At 49.1% G+C, this 27,443-nt stretch overlaps 2 long non-coding RNA genes across 4 annotated transcripts; both read right to left on the bottom strand.

Moving 5' to 3' along the window:
- Positions 1 to 20,244: 20,244 nt before the first annotated feature.
- On the bottom strand, positions 20,245 to 23,714 carry LOC137448639 (uncharacterized). Of its 2 annotated transcripts, XR_010989167.1 has the most exons (4): positions 23,586 to 23,714; positions 22,769 to 23,026; positions 22,541 to 22,665; positions 20,245 to 22,264 (listed from the first exon to the last, which is right to left on the bottom strand). It is a non-coding gene; the product is annotated as an uncharacterized lncRNA (long non-coding RNA). The 2 variants fall into 2 exon arrangements; XR_010989166.1 differs by lacking the exon at positions 22,541 to 22,665.
- A 298-nt stretch (positions 23,715 to 24,012) lies between these two features.
- On the bottom strand, positions 24,013 to 25,194 carry LOC137448638 (uncharacterized). 2 transcript variants are annotated; one of them, XR_010989164.1, is made up of 2 exons: positions 24,708 to 25,194; positions 24,013 to 24,327 (listed from the first exon to the last, which is right to left on the bottom strand). It is a non-coding gene; the product is annotated as an uncharacterized lncRNA (long non-coding RNA). The 2 variants fall into 2 exon arrangements; XR_010989165.1 differs by having other exon boundaries at positions 24,013 to 24,303.
- Between the last annotated feature and the right edge of the window lie 2,249 nt (positions 25,195 to 27,443).

Raw genomic sequence — 27,443 nt, 5'->3', positions numbered from 1 at the left:
TTTCACGTCAGCATTGCAGCATTTCATTTCAGAGAGCCCACCGTTTCATTTCAGGACATCGTTTCATCATTTCATTTCACAGAGCCCCACACCATTTCATTTCACATCAGCATTGCACCATTTCATTTCAGAGAGCCCACCGTTTCATTTCAGGTCATCGTTTCATCATTTCATTTCACAGGGCCCCACACCATTTCACTTCAGGTCACCATTGCAGCATTTCACCTCTTTTCAGTTCAGAGAGCCCCACACCATTTCATTTCAGGACAGCATTGCAGCATTTCATTTCAGAAAGCCAGCCGTTTCATTTCAGGACATCGTTTCATCATTTCATTTCACAGAGCCCCACATCATTTCATTTCACATCAGCACTGCAGCGCTTCATCATTTCAGAGAGCCCCACACCATTTCATTTCAGGTCACCATTGCAGCATTTCACCTCTTTTCAGTTCAGAGAGCCCCACACCCTTTCATTTCAGGTCATCGTTTCATCTCGTGACATCCCACACCTGAGCCGCCGCATGTCGTCTGTTTCTTAGTTTTTAAATAGAAACCCTTTTCCCCTCCAAACGCACACCAAAACCAAATAAAACAACAATGACCGGTCCTAAACACACAAATAGTGGCCACGCTCCCATTCACAAGTTTCACTTTTAGGTTCTTTTAGCAACTTCCCCTGCTTCCCCACAGACAATCGTACAATACATTACGTTGTTACGGGATCCCCCGATCCCACACGCTTTACCCTTATTCCTCTTTTCTGCCGAGGGGAGCCGAGCCGCCTCTCGCGTCTCTCAGAGCGCTGAGGCAACTCACCCCAAGACTAAAAATCGAACTGAAAATCTCTCCCCTTTATATTGATAGACAATAATGGTATTAATTGCTATTTGAAAAGGTTTTGAAGTCATCCCCACTGGACCTCCTCTATTAGATGCAAATGCTTCTGGAATGCAGAAGCAAATTCTAAAGTAGAGCAAAACAAATGTTGAGAACATACCTACAAAAGGTGTATCAATTAAAAACAGGGGACCTTCCTTTGTGTGTATCAAGGGACATCTGTCTTTATTATTTCTTGTTTTATTTGTTGTGGAATTATTTGTTCTTTGTTTTTAATTTGAATGGAAAGCCCTCTGAACAGAGCTTAGCAAAACTCCTTCCCCCATACACAAGGGCAACAGAGGCCCCTAAGTGGGCTGTTAACACGCCTTTTAAGGGGTTCTGATGGCAACTGAGGTGGGTCTGAGGGTATCACTGGAGAATTTGGGGCCATATGGAGGGATGTGGGGAGCCTCCAGAAGGCTCCAAGAGAATCTTTTAGTCGGACCTTTAGGGTTACTTGCCGACAGCCAACCACAACAACCAGAACAGCTACTACTACTACGGTGCCTGCCACCAGCCAACCACAACCACGACAACCACCACAACAACAACAAATACTATGGCACCTGCCGCCAGCCAACCACAGCAACCACCAGAAAAACAGCAACTACTACGGTGCCTGCCACCAGCCAACCACAACCACGACAAATACCAGAACAACGACGACCACTACGGCGCTTGCCGCCAGCCAACCACAACTAGCCCTAACCATCCCACTAGAATGCCCACTGGAGACCCTGCATTGGCATCCACACGCCCCTAAATTCCCTTTGGGTAGCCCCACACCCACCACAGATGCACAGAGACCCCCTTAGGAGAGGTGGCAACACTGACCGGTTAGGGGGCTATCTCATGCTGCTGTGCATGGGAAGCGCCTCAGCCGGCCTCTGTTCAGAAGGTTTTTCATTCAAATTAAAAAAAAAAAAAAAAAAAAAAAAAAAACACACACAAACAAAAAAAACCACAAACAACCAAGCCAATGAATATTTAAAAATTCTAGAACACACACAAAGGAAAATCCATTCTTTGTGTATTATAGATATACACTGCAAGTTTACGTAACACAGAACCCCATGTAGCTCATTTCAAAGCCTCTTTTGAGACTAATTCTGTATTTCTACACCTCGTTAAACAGGACAGCTATGGAGTTGGAGGAGGGTCAGGGTTAGCTGGCCGCTTAGGGGTTTTAATCCCCTCCAAGAACATGCAGGCATTTCAAATGTTCCAGGCTGATACAGAAGAGCCCCAGAGAGCAGAGGAGGTTGACACTTACCTGGAGGAGAGCCCAAGGAAGCCAGAAAAAAGCTGAGCAAAGAGCCATCCTCAGCAGAGCCGGGCACCACCGAGGGGAGCTGAGTCCCACTGGGCTCAGTCTGAAGTAGCCAGGCTTGCAGAGCCACCATCCTTTCAGGGAAAGAAAATGCTCTCGCTTTGCTGAAAGGTCCTAAACGTACAATTACTGGCCACGCTCACATTTAAAATTTTCACTTCGTGTGTCTCTGGCCATGCTTATCACAGAACTGCAGGTCAGGACTCCAACTCGCTTTGGAGATTTTTTTCTACATCTCAACCGTGCCCACGCTCAGCTGCACGCTCCACACAAACTACGTTTCTAACATTTTAAGGTCTTTTAGGAACTTCCCCTGGTTCCACGCAGATAACACTACGATACCTTAAGTTCTCAGGGGATCCCCCTGTTCCCATATGCTTGGCCCCAGCTTCCATTTTGTATAATGCAACACGGTACCACCTTTTCAGCATACAAAATAAGCAAAAAGCCCTATTATACACACAAAAGAAAATCCACTCTGTATTACGGAAGCACACTGTATACTTATATATTTCAGAACCCCATGTAGCTCATTTCAAAGCCTCCTTTCATACAAATCAATACTATTCTTCTACATCTACTTGAACAGGAGAGCTATGGAGTTGGATGGATTGAGACTCCCTCTCGCTTCATAGTTTTTTGGGTTTTTTTTCCTTCTGTGTCTCGATCGTGCACACTCAGCCACACGCTCTAAACAAGGTTTCTAACATTAAGTTCCTTAGGGAACTATCCCTGCTTCCCCACGGACAATGTCTACAATACTTTAAGTTCTTAGAGGATCTGCCGACCCCATACACTTAACATCTGTAATACTTCAAGTTAAGCAGTACCTGTAATAAAAGAATAACAGAAACAATGCTTATACTACTTTTGGAACTCCCTGGTTCCGACCCAAGAGCTCTTTTACCTCGGACAGCAATTTGCCTCTCCCGTGTAAGGGGTCCCGTTACAGCTTATGCATTGCCCCTTTCCCTTCAAAGCATACGTTTTTCTGCCTGGTGGCCCTTGTCCGTTCCTGCGCTGACCTGAGAGAGTTTAAGGAGCTCTGCCCGAGAAGCCTCGGAGGGGGCACCCGGAGAGATCCCGTTCCTCGGCAGGTCCCGCTGCAGTGGCAAGAAAATGATCTGTGGAAAAAGACAAACTCCACAACTCAAATAAGTTGGAGTTTTACATGCTTTATTACAGTGCTGGACAGACGTGGGATCTCTCCTGAAGCCATGTGCCAAACAACTTCACATGCTCAGGTTATTTCTATAATACAGGAAGAGGTAGTGTTTCAGTGCCAGAAATCTATTGCCTTTTATTGTGTTTTCTGTGGGTTACTGCATATGTTTTTCATCTTTTTTTTAAAATCAGTCACTTAACTATCCCTTGTTGTTATTTTGCTCCTTTGATGCTCACAGTTTACCATTCTTATTTCATATAAAAGGTTAATCTTTTCCCATGTTAATTCTTATTTTATACAAAAAGGTTAATTTTTCTTATCAGGCTCAGCCAGCCTCCGTTCAGAGGGTTTTCCTTTCACATAAAAAACAATCGACAACAAAATCGATACGTTTTAAAAAGCCACTCTTTGCATATTATAGATACACACTGCACATTTATATATTTGAGAACCCCACGTACCCCATTTCAAAGCCTCCTTTCTTACAAATTAACACTGTAGTATAGAGGTTTTACTTCGAGCAGTGCTTTCTGGGCCAGATGTAAGCAGCTGAAGACATTTATTACATTATACAGCAAAGTCATATAGTCTAATCAGAAGGCACACGTGGCACATCTCAGTTGGGCATTTTCTGCTGGCATACGTGTAATTAAGGCATACAATAGGTTGCAATAAAACTATTTTAACACAACCTGTTATAAAATATGCATCCTTTTTTTTTTTTTAATATATATAATCCTTCTCTTAAAACGATTTTGAATACAAAGAAACAAAAATCTCATTCTATAATATCCCTATATCAAACTCTTATCCTAACACCTTAGTACCTTAGTACAATCACTAATTACTTAATACTTATAAATACTAAATACTTACTATTCATTATGCTTACAGGTAAAACAACTATTAAAAACAAAAAAAAAATCTCTAAAACACATCACAATCAGAAATAATGAAATAATGAAATAATCATTGTTGCTTTAAATCAGAACACAACTTTCATAGACTAGAGAGGTTATCAGAAAGGGGGGGAGAAATGGGGGGGGAGGTGGCTGGCTAGCAAAGGCACCATAGGGACAAAGAGAGGGGGGGAAAAGGGGGGTGGGGAGAAAGCCACCGAATTCACACCAGCTGCCCTTCCAGGCAGCCTCCAGGTCAAATGTAGGATTCCCTGAAGGCATGGAGACTTCCATAGGAGGTGATAGCAGCAATTTTGAGCTACATTCATGTTTTTGAGCCTAAAACTCGAGGTGCTTGTAACAGATGCCACTGTCTCTTCTCCACTCCATATTGCTGGATGTCAGTGCATACAACTTACAGCAGCAGTTCCTAAAGTACACAAAAGTGTCTGGCAATCAGTGTTTCTTACAGGCTTCTAGGACAGTCATCTTCTCCCAAGTCATGCTTTTTGCCTAAAGTGTCCCTTCTGTCCACAATTAAAACACATGGAAAAACTTTTAAGAGTTAGTGGGGGGGGGTGTCCAGCAGCAGGGGGGGAGTGGGCTGCTGGTGCTATTGGCCAGGAGCCAGTGACTGCAGCTCCAGGGGAGCAGGTGAGCTTAGTGGCCATGGTGGAGGAGGGGGGCTGGGGGGTGTAGATGTCAAAGAGCTTTGTTCTGGTGAAATGGCATTACTATTGTAACAGCTTTATAATGTTCTGCTAATTGATCTAAAGAATCTTTAATTAGTCCCCATGTTGTAAGGGAAGATGTAACAATTTTGTTTACTTTTGTTGCCGCCCTGAACGATGCCATCCCTCCCTGCTCCCATGTCTTTTCATTCTACTTTTTTTTTCCCTCCAAGATGTAAGTAAATGACTCTGAGTATCAAGTTATCTTCTTTTGTTCTTTCATTACCCATACGTGCTCCTCAACAGGAGGCACCGACCCTCAGTTTCCCCAGTCGCTTACCTCTGTCCGGGGTGACCATTTCTTGTAGTATCGATGTTTTACTTACTTCAAGCAGTGCTTTTTGGGCCAGATGTAAGCAGCTGAAGACATTTATTACATTATACAGCAAAGTTATATAGTCTAATCAGAAGGCACATGTGGCACATCTCAATTGGGCATTTTCTACTGGCATAGGTGTAATTAAGGCATACAATAGGTCGTAACAACAAAACTATTTTAACACGTCCAACCAAACTCTGCCCAGTTTCTCTCCTTCGGTTCCAAAGTGTTTACATTACTCTCAGAGTCAAAGGCAAAACATAGCTTTCTCTAACTCGAGCAAAGGCAAATCTTCCCCATAGTCTTCCAAAGCTATCCCAAAACATCTTCCCACATAATACTATTCTTCTACATCCACTTAAACAGGAGAGCTTCTGGAATGTAAAAGCAAATTCTAGGGAGAGCAAAACAGGGTTTCAAAGCAGAAATATAACATGTGTATCACATAAAAACAGTAGACCTTCCTTTTTGTCTGTCACGGGAGGGGGGGTTGCACTTCTTTGTTTCTTTGGGTTTTTTTCTTTTTGTTTCTTAGTTTTCAATACAAATGGAAAAACCTTCAAAGAGGGCCGCACTCAGCTGCTCCCCACACACAGGGGCAAGAGAAGCCCCTAACTGGTCAGTGTTGCCACCCCTCTTAAGGGGATCGGTTGGCACCTAAGGTGCACCTGGGGGTATCAAAGGGGAATTTGGGAGCACATAGAGGGATCAGGAGGGCCTCTGGAGAGTCTCCCAAAGGATTAGTTGGATATTTAGGGTTATTTGGACCCCCGCCACAAAGGCCACTACTGCAAAGCTTTCCCCCCACCACCACAACTAACCCTAACCATCCGACTAAAATACCCACAGGAGACCCTCCATTGGGCCCCACATGCCTCTATATTCCCCTTGACTTCCCATTCAAATTAAGAAACTAAAAATAAAACCAGTGATGTTTCTTTTGTGTGTCTTGTGGGGTTTTTTAGTTTGCAAATAAGAGTAATTTCAAAGCCTTTTTGCATCCACATTACTACTGTTCTGCAATCTCTTTATTAAGAGCACAGCTTTTTCTCTGCTGGAATACCTCACACTAATACTTACATTTTTTTCATGGGTTTTCATCCCCTCTGAGAGCATTCAGGCAGCTTTTTTGGGCAGCATCCCCCACCCCTCACTCACCTGCTCCTCTCCTGCATCATCACCCACCCCCATATGGTATCATGGAAGGAAAGAGACAGCTGATGGGCTTTTTATCACCCTGACCCACGGACACCCTTCTGGGTAGGATTTGCACCTTCAGCACACAGCTGAGTTTTTGCTGCGCTTCCCTCCTCTGTGACAGCTGCTGCGCAGGTCTGCATCTCCAAGCGTGTCACACCTTCTGGGATTTACTACCCCATAGTCACCTTGCAGTTGGTGCATTTCTTGCTGGCAATCAACCAATCTCTTCCATCTGTTGCTCTCATTGTTTTGTTTCTCTCAGGGCACCACAGACAGAGACAGACAAAGCTTCCTTTTCTCCAATAGTTCCAGGAAGATTTCTGGCACTCCTAGGCAAACACCAACAGAGTGACGGCTGTGAGGTGACATCAGCCTGGCACTGGAGCTGGGCATTCTGAGCAGATGAGGAACCCTGGGCAACACCTGCAGAGAAATCTTGGTTCCTCCACAGAGAAGCACTGGCCTTAGAGACAAAGCTGTCTTTGATCTGGGTACCAGCTGCAGCTCTCAGCAGTGCCCAGCTGCAGAGCAATGGCCTGCACCTTCATCCTGATCCAGGTGGAGAGAGAACTGCCAGGAACACAACTTCTCTGCTCCGGTTGCAGCATCCCCATGGGCTGAGCGCAGCCTTGCTGTTAGTGAGGAACACAGCCCCTGTGAGAAGCTTCTGGGGTCAAGGGACAAACAAGAGGTTGTCCACACTGGAAACAAGGGAAGTCTCTTTGCCACCCCCTTTGCCACCACCCTTAACCCTAACCCCCTAACCCCCTAACCCCAACCCTAGGTCCGCCGGCCCCTGCACCCTCACCCTGGTGCCGTCCGCGATGGAAACCCTAAACCCCCTGACCACCACACTATCATTAACCCTGACCCCAAACGCAATCCTCACCCGGACCCTAAGTTGCCCATCCGCCCCTTCCCCTAATCTCCGCCTGAATAATCTCTCCTCCCTACCTCCATACTCACAAATGCTATTACTGGGCATTTAGAAAGCTTTAGCTAGCACCCCTGTCCTTCTCCTCACTTACCTGCAAAGGCTTCTAGCATGTAAAAACAAATTGCACATACTACAACACACAGTTTAGAAATATGCCATGTTCTTCCCTTAGGCAGGGGACCTTCCTTCATTTGTTTTCAGAAGGCTGTTGCTACTTCCTTGCCCTGATTTTGTTTCTTAGTTTATTAGTACTAGAAACCATATACGCATCCTACACCAAACCACAATGAAGTGCAACAAGGACTAATGCTGCAGATTCCGTGACTGGCCGTGCTCCCATTGACACCTTTCGCTTCGTCCGTCTCTGGCCACGCTCCTCACGAAGACGTGGAACCGCAGATCGGGACTCCCGCTCGCTTCATAGGTATTATCTACGTCTCAGTCTTGCACACGCTCCCACTGACATCTTTCGCTTCGTCCGTCTCTGGCCACGCTCCTTGCGAAGACGTGGAACCACAGATCGGGACTCCCGCTCGCTTCGTAGCTATTTTCTACGTCTCAGTCGTGCCCGCTCTCACTCGCACGCTCAAAGCATCAACAGGGTGTCAAACATAGGAGGAACCTCCCCTGCCTCCACACAAGCCATCCTACAATTCATTACATCCCTAAGGGACACAGGGTTTAGGACCAACACTGTCAGTTTACAAGGTTCAGCGGCAACACTGTCAGTTCACAGGGTTCAACAGCAACACCCTGAGTTTACAGGTTTCAGCAGCAACACAGACCGTTTACAGAGTTCAGCGGCAACACTTTCACTTTACAGAGTACAACGGCAACACAGTTTGTTTACAGAGTTCAGCGGCAACACTGTCAGTTTACAGAGTTCAACCGCCACACAGTCCACTTACAGAGTTTGGCGGCAACACAGTCCGCTTACAGAGTTCAACAGCAACACTGTCCACTTAGAGTTCGGCAGCAACACTTTCAGCTTACAGAGTTCAGCGGCAACACAGTAGACTTACAGAGTTCGGCGGCAGCACAGTCCGCTTACAGAGTTCAGCGGCAACGGTTTCAGTTTACAGAGTTCGGTGGCAACACGGTTTGTTACCGCTGAGCGTGGGAAGGAGCTTAGCCAGCCTCCGTTCAGAAGGCTTTCCATTCTAATAAAAGACAGAAAACCAGACACGCCCAAGTCAGTGAATACTTAAAAACCCTACAACGCACGCAAAGGAAAAAGCGTTCCTTGCATATTAGACAGACACGCTGCAAGCTTACGTATTCTGCAACCCCGTGGAGCTCGTTTCGAAGCCCCTTTTCGGGCAGATGAATACCACACTTCCACACCTCTTAAACAAGAGGGCCGTGGAGTTGGAGGAGAGGGGTCAGGGTTAGCTGGCCTACTAGGGGTCATAATCCCCTCCAAGAACATACAGGCATTTCAAACCTTCTAGGTTGATACAGAAGAACCCCAGAGAGCAGAAGAGGCTTGGACTTACCTGGAGGGGAACCCAAGGACATCCAAAAAGCCGAGCAGAGAGCCGACCTCAACGGAGCCGCCGAGGGGAGCTGAGCCCGGCCGAGCCCAGTCTAAAGTAGCCGGGCTTGACGGAGCCGACATCCTTCTAGGGAAAGAAAATGCTCTCTCTTTACTGACCAGTCCTACACATATAATTACTAGCCACACACCCGTTCACAACTTTCGCTTCGTCCGTCTCTGGCCACGCTCCTCGCGAAGACGTGGAACTGCAGATCGGGACTCCCGCTCACTTCGTAGCTATTTTCTACGTCTAAGTCTTGCACACACTCCCATTGACAACTTTCGCTTCCTCCGTCTCTGGCCACGCTCCTCACGAAGACGTGGAACCGCAGATCGGGACTCCCGCTCGCTTCGTAGCTACTTTCTACGTCTCTGCCGTGCCTGCTCTCACCCACACGCTCAAACATCAACAGGGTGTCAAACATAGGAGGAACCTCCCCTGCCTCCACACAAGCCATCCTACAATTCATTACATCCCTAAGGGACACAGAGTTCGGCAGCCCCGCAGTTTGTTAGCTTACAGCGTTCGGCAGCCCCACAGTTTGTTAGCTTACAGCGTTCGGCAGCCCCACAGTGAGTTTACAGCGTTCAGCAGCAACACAGTTTGTTACCGCTGTGCATGGGAAGGAGCTCAGACAGCTTCTGTTCGGAAGGCTTTCCATTCTAATAAAAGAAAGAAAAACAGACACGCCCAAATCAGTAAATATTTAATAACCCTACAACACACGCAAAGGAAAAAGCACTCCTTGTGTATGACACGGACGCGCTGCAAGCTTACGTATTCCAGAACCCCGTGTAGCTCATTTCAAAGCCTCTTTTCAGACACATGAATACCACACTTCTACACCTCGTTAAACAAGAGAGCTAGGGAGTTGGAGGAGAGGGGTCAGGGTGAGCAGGCCTCCTAGGGGTCTTAATCCCCTCCAAGACCATGCAGGCATTTCAAACATTCCAGGTTGATACAGAAGAACCCCAGAGAGCAGCAGAGGCATGGACTTACCTGGAGGGGAACCCAAGGACATCAAAAAAGCTGAGCAAAGAGCCAACCTTGGCAGAGCCTGGCACCACCAAGCCCCACCGAGCCTGGTCTAACGTAGCTAGGCTTGACGGAGCCACCATCCTTCTAGGGAAAGAAAATTGTCTCTCTTTACTGACCGGTCCTACACATACAGTTACTAGCCACACGCCCGTTGACAACTTTCGCTTCGTCCGTCTCTGGCCACGCTCCTCGCGAAGACGTGGAACCACAGATCGGGACTCCCGCTCGCTTCGTAGCTATTTTCTACGTCTCAGTCATGCCCGCTCTCACTCGCATGCTCAAAGCATCAACAGGGTGTCAAACATAGGAGGAACCTCCCCTGCCTCCACACAAGCCATCCTACAATTCATTACATCCCTAAGGGACACAGGGTTTAGGACCAACACTGTCAGTTTACAAGGTTCAGCCGCAACAGTGTCAGTTCACAGGGTTCAACAGCAACACCCTGAGTTTACAGGTTTCAGCAGCAACACAGACCGTTTACAGAGTTCAGCGGCAACACTTTCACTTTACAGAGTACAACGGCAACACAGTTTGTTTACAGAGTTCAGCGGCGACACTGTCAGTTTACAGAGTTCAGCGGCGACACTGTCAGTTTACAGAGTTCAACCGCCACACAGTCCACTTACAGAGTTTGGCGGCAACACAGTCCGCTTACAGAGTTCAACAGCAACACTGTCCACTTACAGAGTTCGGCAGCAACACTGTCAGTTTACAGAGTTCAGCGGCGACACTGTCAGTTTACAGAGTTCAACCGCCACACAGTCCACTTACAGAGTTCGGTGGCAGCACAGTCCGCTTACAGAGTTCAGCGGCAACGTTTTCAGTTTACAGAGTTCAGCGGCAACACGGTTTGTTACCGCTGAGCGTGGGAAGGAACTTAGCCAGCCTCTGTTCAGAAGGCTTTCCATTCTAATAAAAGACAGAAAACCAGACACGCCCAAGTCAGTGAATACTTAAAAACCCTACAACGCACGCAAAGGAAAAAGCGTTCCTTGCATATTAGACAGACACGCTGCAAGCTTACGTATTCCGCAACCCCGTGGAGCTCGTTTCGAAGCCCCTTTTCGGGCAGATGAATACCACACTTCCACACCTCTTAAACAAGAGGGCCGTGGAGTTGGAGGAGAGGGGTCAGGGTTAGCTGGCCTACTAGGGGTCATAATCCCCTCCAAGAACATACAGGCATTTCAAACCTTCTAGGTTGATACAGAAGAACCCCAGAGAGCAGAAGAGGCTTGGACTTACCTGGAGGGGAACCCAAGGACATCCAAAAAGCCGAGCAGAGAGCCGACCTCAACGGAGCCGCCGAGGGGAACTGAGCCCGGCCGAACCCAGTCTAAAGTAGCCGGGCTTGACGGAGCCGACATCCTTCTAGGGAAAGAAAATGCTCTCTCTTTACTGACCAGTCCTACACATACAATTACTAGCCACACACCCGTTCACAACTTTCGCTTCGTCCGTCTCTGGCCACGCTCCTCGCGAAGACGTGGAACTGCAGATCGGGACTCCCACTCGCTTCGTAGGTATTTCCTACGTCTAAGTCTTGCACACGCTCCCATTGACAACTTTCACTTCGTCCGTCTCTGGCCACGCTCCTCACGAAGACGTGGAACCGCAGATCGGGACTCCCACTCGCTTCGTAGGTATTTCCTACGTCTCTGCCGTGCCCGCTCTCACCCACACACTCAAACATCAACAGGGTGTCAAACATAGGAGGAACCTCCCCTGCCTCCACACAAGCCATCCTACAATTCATTACATCCCTAAGGGACACAGAGTTCAGCAGCCGCACAGTTTGATAGTTTACAGAGTTCAGCAACCGCAGTTTGTTTGTTTAGAGGGTTCAGCAACAGCACAGTTTGTTTGTTTAGAGAGTTCGGCAGCAGCACAGTTTGTTTGTTTACAGAGTTCAGCAGCAGCACAGTGAGTTTACACAGTTCGGCAGCAGCACAGTGAGTTTACAGAGTTCAGCAGCCGCGCAGTTTGATAGTTTACAGAGTTCAGCAGCCGCACAGTTTGTTAGTTTACAGAGTTCAGCAGCCGCACAGTTTGATAGTTTACAGAGTTCAGCAGCCGCAGTTTGTTTGTTTAGAGAGTTCAGCAACAGCACAGTTTGTTTGTTTAGAGAGTTCGGCAACAGCACAGTTTGTTTGTTTACAGAGTTCGGCAGCAGCACAGTTTGTTTGTTTACAGAGTTCGGCAGCAGCACAGTGAGTTTACAGAGTTCGGCAGCAGCACAGTGAGTTTACAGAGTTCGGCAGCAACACAGTTTGTTACCGCTGTGCATGGGAAGGAGCTCAGACAGCTTCTGTTCGGAAGGCTTTCCATTCTAATAAAAGAAAGAAAAACAGACACGCCCAAATCAGTAAATATTTAATAACCCTACAACACACGCAAAGGAAAAAGCACTCCTTGTGTATGACACGGACGCGCTGCAAGCTTACGTATTCCAGAACCCCGTGTAGCTCATTTCAAAGCCTCTTTTCAGACACATGAATACCACACTTCTACACCTCATTAAACAAGAGAGCTAGGGAGTTGGAGGAGAGGGGTCAGGGTGAGCGGGCCTCCTAGGGGTCTTAATCCCCTCCAAGACCATGCAGGCATTTCAAACATTCCAGGTTGATACAGAAGAACCCCAGAGAGCAGCAGAGGCATGGACTTACCTGGAGGGGAACCCAAGGACATCAAAAAAGCTGAGCAAAGAGCCAACCTTGGCAGAGCCTGGCACCACCAAGAGGAGCTGAGCCCCACCGAGCCCAGTCTAAAGTAGCCAGGCTTGATGGAGCCACCATCCTTCTAGGGAAAGAAAAATGTCTCTCTTTACTGACCGGTCCTACACATACAATTATTAGCCACACGCCCGTTGACAACTTTCGCTTCGTCTGTCTCTGGCCACGCTCCTCACGAAGACATGGAACCGCAGATCGGGACTCCCACTCGCTTCGTAGCTATTTTCTACGTCTCAGTCTTGCACACGCTCCCCGCACGCTCATAACATCAGTGTCAAACATTTAAAGTACTGTGAGGAACTTCCCCTGATTCCACACAAACCATCCTACAATTCATTAAGATCTCAAGGGATCCATTTCACAGAGCGCACCATTGTTTCACAGAGCGCACCATTGTTTCACAGAGCGCACCATTGTTTCACAGAGCGCACCGCATGAGCCGCCACAGGGAACCGAGACACGCTGCCCCCTAAGACAAAAAATCAAAGTGAAAAAAAAAAAAGCCCTCTCTTTATAGATAGTCAAGAATGGTATTAATTGCGATGACAAAAGGCTTTGAAATCACCCCCACTGGATCTCTTCCATTAGATGCAAAAACTTCTAAGTTTTAGAAGCACATTCTAAGTAGAACAAAACGGATATTGCAGACATACCTATAAAAGGTGTATGAATTAAAAACCAGGGACCTTCCCTTGTGTGTAATCAGGAAGGCATTTGTCATCTTTTTTTTTTTTTAATTTGTCGTGGACTTACTTGCTCTTTTGTTTTTATTTTGAATGCAAAGCCCTCTGAACAGAGCCCAGCAAAGCTGCTTCCCCATGCACGAAGGCAGGAGAAGCCCCTAACTGGGCTGCCGCAATACCTTTCAAGGGGTTCTGATGGCATCTGAGATGGCGCCGAGGAGCCGAGCCGAGGAGCCGAGCCGAGGAGCCGAGCCGAGGAGCCGAGCCGAGGAGCCGAGCCGAGGAGCCGAGCCGAGGAGCCGAGCCGAGGAGCCGAGCCGAGCCGAGGAGCCGAGCCGAGCCGAGGAGCCGAGCCGAGCCGAGGAGCCGAGCCGAGCCGAGGAGCCGAGCCGAGCCGAGGAGCCGAGCCGAGCCGAGGAGCCGAGCCGAGCCGAGGAGCCGAGCCGAGCCGAGGAGCCGAGCCGAGCCGAGGAGCCGAGCCGAGCCGAGGAGCCGAGCCGAGCCGAGGAGCCGAGCCGAGCCGAGGAGCCGAGCCGAGCCGAGGAGCCGAGCCGAGCCGAGGAGCCGAGCCGAGCCGAGGAGCCGAGCCGAGCCGAGGAGCCGAGCCGAGCCGAGGAGCCGAGCCGAGCCGAGCCGAGCCGAGCCGAGCCGAGCCGAGGAGCCGAGCCGAGCCGAGCCGAGGAGCCGAGCCGAGCCGAGGAGCCGAGCCGAGCCGAGGAGCCGAGCCGAGCCGAGGAGCCGAGCCGAGCCGAGGAGCCGAGCCGAGGAGCCGAGCCGAGCCGAGGAGCCGAGCCCAGCCGAGGAGCCGAGCCCAGCCGAGGAGCCGAGCCCAGCCGAGGAGCCGAGCCCAGCCGAGGAGCCGAGCCCAGCCGAGCCCAGCCGAGGAGCCGAGCCTCTTTTCAGACAAATTAATACTGCGCTTCTACACCCAGTTGAACAGGAGATCTATGAAGTTGGAGGGGGTGGGTGACAGGGTTAGCTGGCCTCCTAGGGATTTTAATCCCCTCCAAGAACATGAAAGCATTTCCAACAAGCTGAGAGCAGCAGAGGCTGGCACTTACCTGGAAGGGAGTCCAAAGAAACCAGGAAAAATCTGAGCAAAGAGCCGACCTCAGCAGAGCCGGGAACCACCGTGGTGAGCTGAGCCCCACCGAGCAAGGTCTGAAGTAGCCCAGCCTGACAGAGCCACCATCCTTTTAGGCTCTCTCACTTTGCTGACTGGTCCTAGGCATACAATTACTGGCCACACACCCATTTACAATTTTCATGTGTCTCTGGCCACGCTGTCACAGAGACATGGAACCACAGATCGTGACTCCAACTCAGTTAGTAGATTTTTCTCTACGTCTCCATTGTGCCCACACTCAACATTGCATTCCAGTTCACCATTTCAACATCTCACCTCTTCATTTCAGAGAACCCCACACCATTGCAGCGTTTCAGCATTTCATTTCACAGAGCCCCACACCCTTTCATTTCAGGTCACCATTGCAGCATTTCAGCATTTCAATTCAGAGAGCCCCACGCCATTTCATTTCAGGTCAGCACAGTAGCATTTCATTTCAGAGAGCCCCACACCATTTCACTTCAGGTCAGCATTGCAGCATTTCACCTCTTTTCATTTCACAGAGCCCCACACCATTTCACTTCAGGTCAGCATTGCAGCATTTCATTTCAGAGCGCCCCACACCATTTCATTTCAGGTCAGCATTGCAGCATTTCATTTCAGAGAGCCCCACACCATTTCATTTCAGGTCATCATTTCATTTCAGACAGCCCACCATTTCATTTCAGGACATCATTTCGTTTCAGAAAGCCCCGCACCATTTCATTTCACGTCAGCATTGGAGCATTTCATTTCAGAGAGCCCCACACCATTTCATTTCAGGTCAGCATTGCAGCATTTCATTTCAGAGAGCCCCACACCGTTTCATTTCAGGTCATGATTGCAGCATTTCACCTCTTTTCAGTTCAGAGCGCCCCACACCCTTTCATTTCAGGTCAGCATTGCAGTATTTCAGCATTTCATTTCACAGAGCCCCACACCCTTTCATTTCAGGTCAGCATTGCAGCATTTCATTTCACAGAGCCCCACACCCTTTCATTTCAGGTCAGCATTGCAGTATTTCAGCATTTCATTTCACAGAGTCCCACACCCTTTCATTTCAGGTCAGCATTGCAGTATTTCAGCATTTCATTTCACAGAGCCCCACACCCTTTCATTTCAGGTCATCATTGCAGCATTTCATTTCACAGAGCCCCACACCATTTCATTTCAGGTCAGCATTGCAGCATTTCATTTCACAGAACCCCGCACCATTTCATTTCACGTCAGCATTGCAGCGCTTCATCATTTCAGAGAGCCCCACACCATTTCATTTCAGGTCATCATTTCATTTCAGAGAGCCCCGCACCACTTCATTTCACAGAGCCCCGCACCATTTCATTTCACATCAGCATTGCAGTGCTTCATCATTTCAGAGAGCCCCACACCATTTCATTTCACATCAGCATTGCAGTGCTTCATCATTTCAGAGAGCCCCACACCCTTTCATTTCAGGTCAGCATTGCAGTATTTCAGCATTTCATTTCAGAGAGCCCCACACCATTTCATTTCACTTCAGCATTGCAGCATTTCAATTCAGAGAGCCCCACACCATTTCATTTCACGTCAGCATTGCAGCGCTTCATCATTGCAGAGAGCCCCACACCATTTCATTTCACTTCAGCATTGGAGCGGTTCATCATTTCAGAGAGCCCCACACCATTTCATTCAGGTCAGCATTGCACCATTTCATTTCAGAGAGCCCACCGTTTCATTTCAGGTCATCGTTTCATCATTTCATTTCACAGGGCCCCACACCATTTCACTTCAGGTCACCATTGCAGCATTTCACCTCTTTTCAGTTCAGAGAGCCCCACACCATTTCATTTCAGGACAGCATTGCAGCATTTCATTTCAGAAAGCCAGCCGTTTCATTTCAGGACATCGTTTCATCATTTCATTTCACAGAGCCCCACATCATTTCATTTCACAACAGCACTGCAGCGCTTCATCATTTCAGAGAGCCCCACACCATTTCATTTCAGGTCACCATTGCACCATTTCACCTCTTTTCATTTCAGAGAGCCCCACACCGTTTCATTTCACTTCATCATTGGAGCGGTTCATCATTTCAGAGAGCCCCACACCGTTTCCTTTCAGGTCAGCATTGCAGCATTTCATTTCAGAGAGCCCACCATTTCATTTCAGGTCATCGTTTCATCATTTCATTTCACAGGGCCCCACACCCTTTCATTTCAGGTCAGCATTGCAGTATTTCAGCATTTCATTTCACAGAGCCCCACACCATTTCATTTCACTTCAGCATTGCAGCATTTCATTTCACAGAGCCCCACACCATTTCATTTCACGTCAGCATTGCAGCATTTCATTTCAGAAAGCCCACCGTTTCATTTCAGGACATCGTTTCATCATTTCATTTCACAGAGCCCCACACCATTTCATTTCACATCAGCATTGCAGCGCTTCATCATTTCAGAGAGCCCCACACCCTTTCATTTCAGGTCAGCATTGCAGTATTTCAGCATTTCATTTCACAGAGCCCCACACCATTTCATTTCAGGTCACCGTTGCAGCATTTCACCTCTTTTCATTTGAGGGCCCCACACCATTTCATTTGAGACCAGCATTGCACCATTTCACCTCTTTTCATTTCAGAGAGCCCCACACCGTTTCATTTCACGTCAGCATTGCAGCATTTCACCTCTTTTCATTTCAGAGAGCCCCACGCCGTTTCATTTCAGGTCACCATTGCACCATTGCACCTCTTTTCATTTCAGAGAGCCCCACACCCTTTCATTTCAGGTTATCGTTTCATCTCGTGACATCCCACACCTGAGCCGCCGCATGTCGTCTGTTTCTTAGTTTTTAAATAGAAACCCTTTTCCCCTCCAAACGCACACCAAAACCAAATAAAACAACAATGACCGGTCCTAAACACACAAATAGTGGCCACGCTCCCATTCACAAGTTTCACTTTTAGGTTCTTTTAGCAACTTCCCCTGCTTCCCCACAGACAATCCTACAATACATTACGTTGTTACGGGATCCCCCGATCCCACACGCTTTACCCTTATTCCTCTTTTCTGCCGAGGGGAGCCGAGCCGCCTCTCGCGTCTCTCAGAGCGCTGAGGCAACTCACCCCAAGACTAAAAATCGAACTGAAAATCTCTCCCCTTTATATTGATAGACAATAATGGTATTAATTGCTATTTGAAAAGGTTTTGAAGTCATCCCCACTGGACCTCCTCTATTAGATGCAAATGCTTCTGGAATGCAGAAGCAAATTCTAAAGTAGAGCAAAACAAATGTTGAGAACATACCTACAAAAGGTGTATCAATTAAAAACAGGGGACCTTCCTTTGTGTGTATCAAGGGACATCTGTCTTTATTATTTCTTGTTTTATTTGTTGTGGAATTATTTGTTCTTTGTTTTTAATTTGAATGGAAAGCCCTCTGAACAGAGCTTAGCAAAACTCCTTCCCCCATACACAAGGGCAACAGAGGCCCCTAAGTGGGCTGTTAACACGCCTTTTAAGGGGTTCTGATGGCAACTGAGGTGGGTCTGAGGGTATCACTGGAGAATTTGGGGCCATATGGAGGGATGTGGGGAGCCTCCAGAAGGCTCCAAGAGAATCTTTTAGTCGGACCTTTAGGGTTACTTGCCGACAGCCAACCACAACAACCAGAACAGCTACTACTACTACGGTGCCTGCCACCAGCCAACCACAACCACGACAACCACCACAACAACAACAAATACTATGGCACCTGCCACCAGCCAACCACAACCACCGCAATGGTGCCTGCCGCCAGCCAACCACAACCACGACAACCGCCAGAAAAACAGCAACTACTACAGCGCCTGCCACCAGCCAACCACAACCACGACAAACACCAGAACAACAACGACTACTACGGCGCTTGCCGCCAGCCAACCACAACTAGCCCTAACCATCCCACTAGAATACCCACTGGAGACCCTCCATTGGCATCCACACGCCCCTAAATTCCCTTTGGGTAGCCCCACACCCACCACAGATGCACAGAGACCCCCTTAGGAGAGGTGGCAACACTGACCGGTTAGGGGGCTATCTCATGCTGCTGTGCATGGGAAGCGCCTCAGCCGGCCTCTGTTCAGAAGGTTTTTCATTCAAATTAAAAAAAAAAAAAAACCACACACACAAACAAAAAAAAAAACACAAACAACCAAGCCAATGAATATTTAAAAATCCTAGAACACACACAAAGAAAAATCCATTCTTTGTGTATTATAGATATACACTGCAAGTTTACGTAACACAGAACCCCATGTAGCTCATTTCAAAGCCTCTTTTGAGACTAATTCTGTATTTCTACACCTCGTTAAACAGGACAGCTATGGAGTTGGAGGAGGGTCAGGGTTAGCTGGCCGCTTAGGGGTTTTTATCCCCTCCAAGAACATGCAGGCATTTCAAATGTTCCAGGCTGATACAGAAGAGCCCCAGAGAGCAGAGGAGGTTGACACTTACCTGGAGGAGAGCCCAAGGAAGCCAGAAAAAAGCTGAGCAAAGAGCCATCCTCAGCAGAGCCGGGCACCACCGAGGGGAGCTGAGTCCCACTGGGCTCAGTCTGAAGTAGCCAGGCTTGCAGAGCCACCATCCTTTCAGGGAAAGAAAATGCTCTCGCTTTGCTGAAAGGTCCTAAATGTACAATTACTGGCCACGCTCACATTTAAAATTTTCACTTCGTGTGTCTCTGGCCATGCTTATCACAGAACTGCAGGTCAGGACTCCAACTCGCTTTGGAGATTTTTTTCTACATCTCAACCGTGCCCACGCTCAGCTGCACGCTCCACACAAACTACATTTCTAACATTTTAAGGTCTTTTAGGAACTTCCCCTGGTTCCACGCAGATAACACTACGATACCTTAAGTTCTCAGGGGATCCCCCTGTTCCCATATGCTTGGCCCCAGCTTCCATTTTGTATAATGCAACACGGTACCACCTTTTCAGCATACAAAATAAGCAAAAAGCCCTATTATACACACAAAAGAAAATCCACTCTGTATTACGGAAGCACACTGTATACTTATATATTTCAGAACCCCATGTAGCTCATTTCAAAGCCTCCTTTCATACAAATTAATACTATTCTTCTACATCTACTTGAACAGGAGAGCTATGGAGTTGGATGGATTGAGACTCCCTCTCGCTTCATAGTTTTTTGTTTTTTTTTTCCTTCTGTGTCTCGATCGTGCACACTCAGCCACACGCTCTAAACAAGGTTTCTAACATTAAGTTCCTTAGGGAACTATCCCTGCTTCCCCACGGACAATGTCTACAATACTTTAAGTTCTTAGAGGATCTGCCGACCCCATACGCTTAACATCTGTAATACTTCAAGTTAAGCAGTACCTGTAATAAAAGAATAACAGAAACAATGCTTATACTACTTTTGGAACTCCCTGGTTCCGACCCAAGAGCTCTTTTACCTTGGACAGCAATTTGCCTCTCCCGTGTAAGGGGTCCCGTTACAGCTTAAGCATTGCCCCTTTCCCTTCAAAGCATACGTTTTTCTGCCTGGTGGCCCTTGTCCGTTCCTGCGCTGACCTGAGAGAGTTTAAGGAGCTCTGCCCGAGAAGCCTCGGAGGGGGCACCCGGAGAGATCCCGTTCCTCGGCAGGTCCCACTGCGGTGGCAAGAAAATGATCTGTGGAAAAAGACAAACTCCACAACTCAAATAAGTTGGAGTTTTACATGCTTTATTACAGTGCTGGACAGACGTGGGATCTCTCCTGAAGCCATGTGCCAAACAACTTCACATGCTCAGGTTATTTCTATAATACAGGAAGTGGTAGCGTTTCAGTGCCAGAAATCTATTGCCTTTTTTTGTGTTTTCTGTGGGTTACTGCGTATGTTTTTCATCTTTTTTTTAAAATCAGTCACTTAACTATCCCTTGTTGTTATTTTGCTCCTTTGATGCTCACAGTTTACCATTCTTATTTCATATAAAAGGTTAATCTTTTCCCATGTTAATTCTTATTTTATACAAAAAGGTTAATTTTTCTTATCAGGCTCAGCCAGCCTCTGTTCAGAGGGTTTTCCGTTCACATAAAAAACAATCGACAACAAAATCGATACGTTTTAAAAAGCCACTCTTTGCATATTATAGATACATACTGCACATTTATATATTTGAGAACCCCACGTACCCCATTTCAAAGCCTCCTTTCTTACAAATTAACACTGTAGTATAGATGTTTTACTTACTTTGAGCAGTGCTTTCTGGGCCAGATGTAAGCAGCTGAAGACATTTATTACATTATACGGCAAATTTATATAGTCTAATCAGAAGGCACATGTGGCACATCTCAATTGGGCATTTTCTGCTGGCATACGTGTAATTAAGGCATACAGTAGGTCGTAACAACAAAACTATTTTAACACGTCCAACCAAACTCTGCCCAGTTTCTCTCCTTCGGTTCCAACGTGTTTACATTACTCTCAGAGTCAAAGGCAAAACATAGCTTTCTCTGACTCGAGCAAAGGCAAATCTTCCCCATAGTCTTCCAAAGCTATCCCAAAACACCTTCCCACATCATACTATTCTTCTACATCCACTTAAACAGGAGAGCTTCTGGAATGTAAAAGCAAATTCTAGGGAGAGCAAAACAGGGTTTCAAAGCATAAATATAACATGTGTATCACATAAAAACAGTAGACCTTCCTTTTTGTCTGTCACGGGAGGGGGGGTTGCACTTCTTTGTTTCTTTGGGTTTTTTTTCTTTTTGTTTCTTAGTTTTCAATACAAATGGAAAAACCTTCAAAGAGGGCCGCACTCAGCTGCTCCCCACACACAGGGGCAAGAGAAGCCCCTAACTGGTCAGTGTTGCCACCCCTCTTAAGGGGATCGGTTGGCACCTAAGGTGCACCTGGGGGTATCAAAGGGGAATTTGGGGGCACATAGAGGGATCAGGCGGGCCTCTGGAGAGTCTCCCAAAGGATTAGTTGGATATTTAGGGTTATTTGGACCCCCGCCACAAAGGCCACTACTGCAAAGCTTTCCCCCCACCACCACAATTAACCCTAACCATCCGACTAAAATACCCACAGGAGACCTTCCATTGGTCCCCACATGCCTCTATATTCCCCTTGACTTCCCATTCAAATTAAGAAACTAAAAATAAAACCAGTGATGTTTCTTTTGTGTGTCTTGTGGGGTTTTTTAGTTTGCAAATAAGAGTCATTTCAAAGCCTTTTTGCATCCACATTACTACTGTTCTGCAATCTCTCGATTAAGAGCACAGCTTTTTCTCTGCTGGAATACCTCAGACTAACATTTTTTTCATGGGTTTTCATCCCCTCTGAGAGCATTCAGGCAGCTTTTTTGGGCAGCATCCCCCGCCCCTCACTCACCTGCTCCTCTCCTGCATCAGCACCCACCCCCATGTGGTATCATGGAAGGAAAGAGAGACAGCTGAGGGGCTGCCCCGCTTTTTATCACCCTAACCCACGGATGCCCTTCTCAGTGGGATTTGCACCTTCAGCACACAGCTGAGTTTTTGCTGCGCTTCTCTTCTCTGTGACAGCTGCTGCGCAGGTCTGCATCTCCAAGCATGTCACACCTTCTGGGATTTACTACCCCATAGTCACCTTGCAGTTAGTGCATTTCTTGCTGGCAATCAAGCAATCTCTTCCATCTGTTGCTCTCATTGTTTTGTTTCAGCTTTCTGAGCCTGTGTCGGTACAAGTCCTTCTCAGGGCACTGCAAACAGAGACAGACAAAGCTTCCTTTTCTCCAATAGTTCCAGGAAGATTTCTGGCACTTCTAGGCAAGCACCGACAGAGTGACGGCTGTGAGGGGACATCAGCCTGGCACTGGAGCTGGGCATTCTGAGCAGATGAGGAACCCTGGGCAACACCTACAGAGAAATCTTGGTTTCTCTGCAGAGAAGCACTGGCCATAGAGACAAAGCTGTCTTTGATCTGGGCACCAGCTGCAGCTCCCAGCGGTGCCTAGCTGCAGAGCAATGGCCTGCACCTTCATCCTGATCCAGGTGGAGAGAGAACTGCCAGGAGCACAACTTCTCTGCTACGGTTGCAGCATCCCCAAGGGCCGAGCGCAGCCTTGCTGTTAGTGAGGAACACAGCCCCTGTGAGAAGCTCCTGGGGTCAGGGGACAAACAAGAGGTTGTCCACACTGGAAACAAGGGAAGTCTCTTTGCCACTCCCATTATACCCATCAGAGGACTTCTGCTTGCTTACCTACCTGCTCGGTTGGAGTCTACACTGGAAGAAGTTTCAGCTCCTTGGTAAAAGCGTGGACTGAGCAGTTTCTTTTTCAGCCTTTCCTTCCTGACTGACAGATCAAACCCTACCTGGAGCCCACACAAGCCAAGCAGGAGATCCCCTGCTAGGCTGGCAGGGCGAGGCTGTACCGTCGCAGCAGCCGTAGCCCTTGTGCCAACCGTGTCGCTGCTGCACGTCTTGCTTGCTCGGTTAATGAAGTGGAAAGCAAAGAGTCAATCTGTAAAGAATAAAGCAAAAAGCAAAGAACAGATCTCAGTTACTCACATTGTAAAGCTGTGAGGAGGTTAGCATGCATTCAATAAAAATACCACAAAATCATTTGTTCTCCCTTCAGCGTTCATTTAACTCACAGAGCTGTGAACTGATGCTGTCCCAAAACACACAGTCAGCATCTGGTGGTACTTGGAGCACCAAGAAGAGAGTTTGGCATGCTGGGAGAACACTTCCCCACTGAGGGAAGATCTGGGGCCCCACTGGGAGACTTGGGAAGGCACTGGGAGCACTAGAAAAGGATTTTGGAGTTACTGGGAAGAAGAGGGAGAACACAGGGGCCATGCTGGGAGCAATCGGGAAAGCAGAATAGAATACAGACTTAACCAGGTTGGAAAAGACCTTCCAGAACACTGAGTCCAACCTATCACCCACCACCATCTAGTCAACCAAACCATGGTACTCAGTGCCTCATCCAGTCTTACTTTAAACACTTGCAGTGATGGTGACTCCATCACCTCCCAGGGCAGCTCATTCCTCATGAGTGCAACACAAAGCAGACTTACTTGTGGTCTTGTTCTCCAAAGCACAACGTATAGACTGCTCCTGATGTAGACATACACACACCCCCCACATGTGGAGAACAGCAAGAGTCCTGCAGACAAGACTCCTAACAGGAGTGGGGAAACACTGGGTGTACTAGAAAAGAAAAAGAGATAAAGGGCCAATTCTGTTATCACTTACAGCTCCACACTTCCGTCATTATTGCATGCACTAGAAGCACAGAGTTACAGGTATCTCTGGGTACAGTTGAGGCAGCAGCCGCCGCTCCCCCAAAGCCCCGCGCTGCCCCGCCGGCCGCCGCCACCGCAGCCAGCCCCCAAAGCCTCGTGCAGCCCCGCCGGCAGCCACCCCCCCAAGCCCCGCGCAGCTCCAGACCCTGACAGGCTGGACAGATGGGCAGAGTTTGGAAAGCATGCACGGACTCCCTGGTTGGTGAAGCAGGAATTGTTTAGTGGTACAGAACAAGCAGTGTATGTGGGAAAAATCAAGCAGGCTAAGCAATTCCTTGGCATTCTTGCACCACTGCTGCTAATTGAGTTTTCTCCTTTGATATGCAGCTCTCCATTATTATCTTCATCCCATAGCAGGTTGAGCTTCTCCAGCACGGAGGCGAGCGTCCTTCTGTCTCACACTTCAGGCTGTTTACTGCAGTCAGCTCTTCTTTATCATCAGACTGTTCTTCCGTCGTCAGCAGCCTGTTGTTCTTTCCTGTCCTGAAACCTTCCATACATACTTTCTGTTTTCCTTCAGGCAGAGTCCAAGGGCATGATATTGAACACATGCAAGTGCCAGGTTCTACACATTACCACAACAACCCCAGGCATTGCTACATGCTGGGGTCAGACTAGCTGGATAGGAACCAGGCTGGAAAGGGAGCGGTAAGGGAGTGGCAAAGGGCTGGGAGGGGCTCAGGACAGTACTGGGAGGTACTGGGAGGCTGTGGAAGGACTCTGGGGGGGAGGGTTACTGGGGGGGAGTGAGGAGGCACTGGGAAAATTCTAAGGGTTAACTGGGAGGTACAGGGAAGGGCTCTGAATGGCACTGGGAAGAACTCAGAGACTGTGGAAAGACTCTGGGGCAGTGTGGAGGGGCTGAGGGGGGCACTTGGGGTTATGAGGAGATACAGTGCTCCCACTGCTCTCCCAGTTGTCTCCCAGTTGCTCCCAGTTGGGTTCCTGCTGCTTCCAGTTGTCTCCCAGGGCTCCAGAACTGACTTCAGCTGCTGCAGGTATGGCTCCCAGTCCCTCCCAGTGCCTCTCAGCCCCTACCAGCTTCCTCCCAGACTGGGAAAGGACTGGGAAGCACTGGGAGGGGTTCAGGACAGTACTGGAAGGTACTGGGAGGCTGTGGAAGACCTCTGGTGGGGGGAAGGTTATGGGGGGGAGACTAAGGGGACACTGGGAAAATTCTAAGGGTTAACTGGGAGGTACTGGGAAGGGCTCTACATGGCACTGGGAAGAACTCAGAGACTGTGGAAAGACTTTGGGGCGGTCTGGAGGGGCTCAGGGGGGCACTGGGGGTCATGGGGAGATACTCCCAGTGCTCTCCCAGTTGTCTCCCAGTTCCTCCCAGGGACCCCTAGTGCTCCCAGTTGGGTTCCCGCTGCTTCCAGTTGTGTCCCAGGGCTCCAGCAATGCCTCCAGCTGGTCCAGGTATGTCTCCCAGTGCCTCCTGGTCCCTACTGGTCTCCTCCCATACTGGGATAGGACTAGAAGGGATTGGGAGGTACTGGGAGGGACAGGAATAAACAGGGAGGGACTGGGAGGGGACTGGGAAGGGAGTGGGACAGTGTGGGAGGGGACTTGGAGGGACAGGGAGGGGACATAGTGGGAATGGACTGGGAGGCTGTAAAGGGCTGTGGGAGGGAAATGGGGGGCTGAGGGGGGTACTGGGAATTCCTGGGTCATGCTCCCAGTGCTCCCAGTTGTCTCCCAGTGGGGATGCTACTGCTTCCAATTGTCCACCAGGGCTCTTGCCAGGTAGTGCAGGTATGACTGGGAGGGGACTGGAAAGGGATGGGGAAGGCACTGGTTGGGGACTGTGAAGGGACTGGGATGGACTGGGATGGACTAAGGGGGCACTGGGAAGAGACTGGGATGGGAGTGGGAAAGGACAGGGAGCAACTGGGTGTAGTGGAATGGGAATGGGAGGGAACTGGGAGAGACTGGGAAGGACTGGGAGTGCACTGCGACGGGACTGGGAGGGGAGTGGGGAGCCAGTGGGAGGGGATTGGGAGGGAACTAAGAAGGGAATGGGAAAGGAAAAGAGTTGGAAGGGACTGGGAAGGGACAGGGAGGGGATTGGTAAGGGACTGGGATAGAGTGGGATGGATCAGGGAGGGAATTGGAAAACGACTGGGAGGGTACTGGAAAGGGCTCAGGACAATAGTGGGAAGGACTGGGAGGCTGTTAACAGCTCTGGAGGGGAATTGGGGGGGCACTGGGAGGCTGTGGAAGGATCTGGGGTAGGGAGGGTTACGGGGGGAAGTGAGGGGGCACTGGGGAAGTCTAAGGGTTAACTGGGAGGTACTGGGAAGGGCTCTACATGGCACTGGGAAGAACTCAGAGACTGTGGAAAGACTTTGGGGCGGTCTGGAGGGGCTCAGGGGGGCACTGGGGGTCATGGGGAGATTCTCCCAGTTGTCTCCCAGTTCCTCCCAGGGACCCCTAGTGCTCCCAGTTGGGTTTCTGCTGCTTCCAGTTGTGTCCCAGGGCTCCAGCAATGCCTCCAGCTGGTCCAGGTATGTCTCCCAGTGCCTCCTGGTCCCTACTGGTCTCCTCCCATACTGGGATAGGACTAGAAGGGATTGGGAGGTACTGGGAGGGACAGGAATAAACAGGGAGGGACTGGGAGGGGACTGGGAAGGGAGTGGGACAGTGTGGGAGGGGACACAGTGGGAATGGACTGGGAGGCTGTAAAGGGCTGTGGAGGGAAATGGGGGGCTGAGGGGGGTACTGGGAATTCCTGGGTCATGCTCCCAGTGCTCCCAGTTGTTTCCCAGTTGTCTCCCAGTATTCCCAGTGGGGATGCTAGTGCTTCCAATTGTCCATCAGGGCTCTTGCCAGGTAGTGCATGTATGACTGGGAGGGAACTGGAAAGGGATGGGGAAGGGACTGGTTGGGGACTGTGAAGGGACTTGAAGAGGACTGGGAGGGGAGTGGGAGGGCCACTGGGCAGGACTGGGAGGGACTGGGGAGGAACTGGCAGGGACTGGCAAGGGACTGAGAAAGGATTGGGAGGAAATGGGTTGAATGGGAGGGGATTGGGAAGGACTGGGGAAAACTAGGAAGGGACTAGTAGGGGACATGGAAGGGACTGGGATGGAATGGGAGGAACTGGGATGGACTGGGAGGGGCTGGATTGGACTGGGAGGGGCACTGAGAAGAGACTAGGATGGGAGTGGGAAAGGACAGGGAGGAACTGGGTGTACTGGGATGGGACTGGGAGGGAACTGGGAGAGACTGGGAAGGACTGGGAATGCAGTGCGACGGGACTGGGAGGGGAGTGGCAAGTGACTGGGAGGGGAGTGGGGAGCCAGTGGGAGGGAAATGGGAGGGAACTAAAAAGGGAAAGGGAAGGGGAAAAAGTTGGAAGGGACTGGGAATGGAATGGGTAGGGAGTGTGAAGGGAGTGGGAAGGAACAGGGAGGGCACCGGGACAAACTGGGAGGGGACTGGCAATGGCACTGGGAGGACCTGAGTGAAATGGGAGGGGACTGAGAGGGAATGGGAGGAACTGGGAAGGATGGGGAGGGAACTATGAGGGGAATGGGAATGGACTGGGACAAACTGGGAGGGGACTGGTTGGGAACTGGATGAACTGTGAAGGGACTGGGAAGTGACAGTGAAGGGACAGGAAGG

The sequence above is a fragment of the Melanerpes formicivorus genome, unplaced genomic scaffold, assembly GCF_026170545.1.
Source record: "Melanerpes formicivorus ecotype bairdi unplaced genomic scaffold, bMelFor1.0.p_v2 SCAF_25, whole genome shotgun sequence".
In the NCBI taxonomy this organism is placed as follows: Eukaryota; Metazoa; Chordata; class Aves; order Piciformes; family Picidae; genus Melanerpes; species Melanerpes formicivorus.
This window is presented reverse-complemented; position numbering and strand designations above follow the sequence as displayed.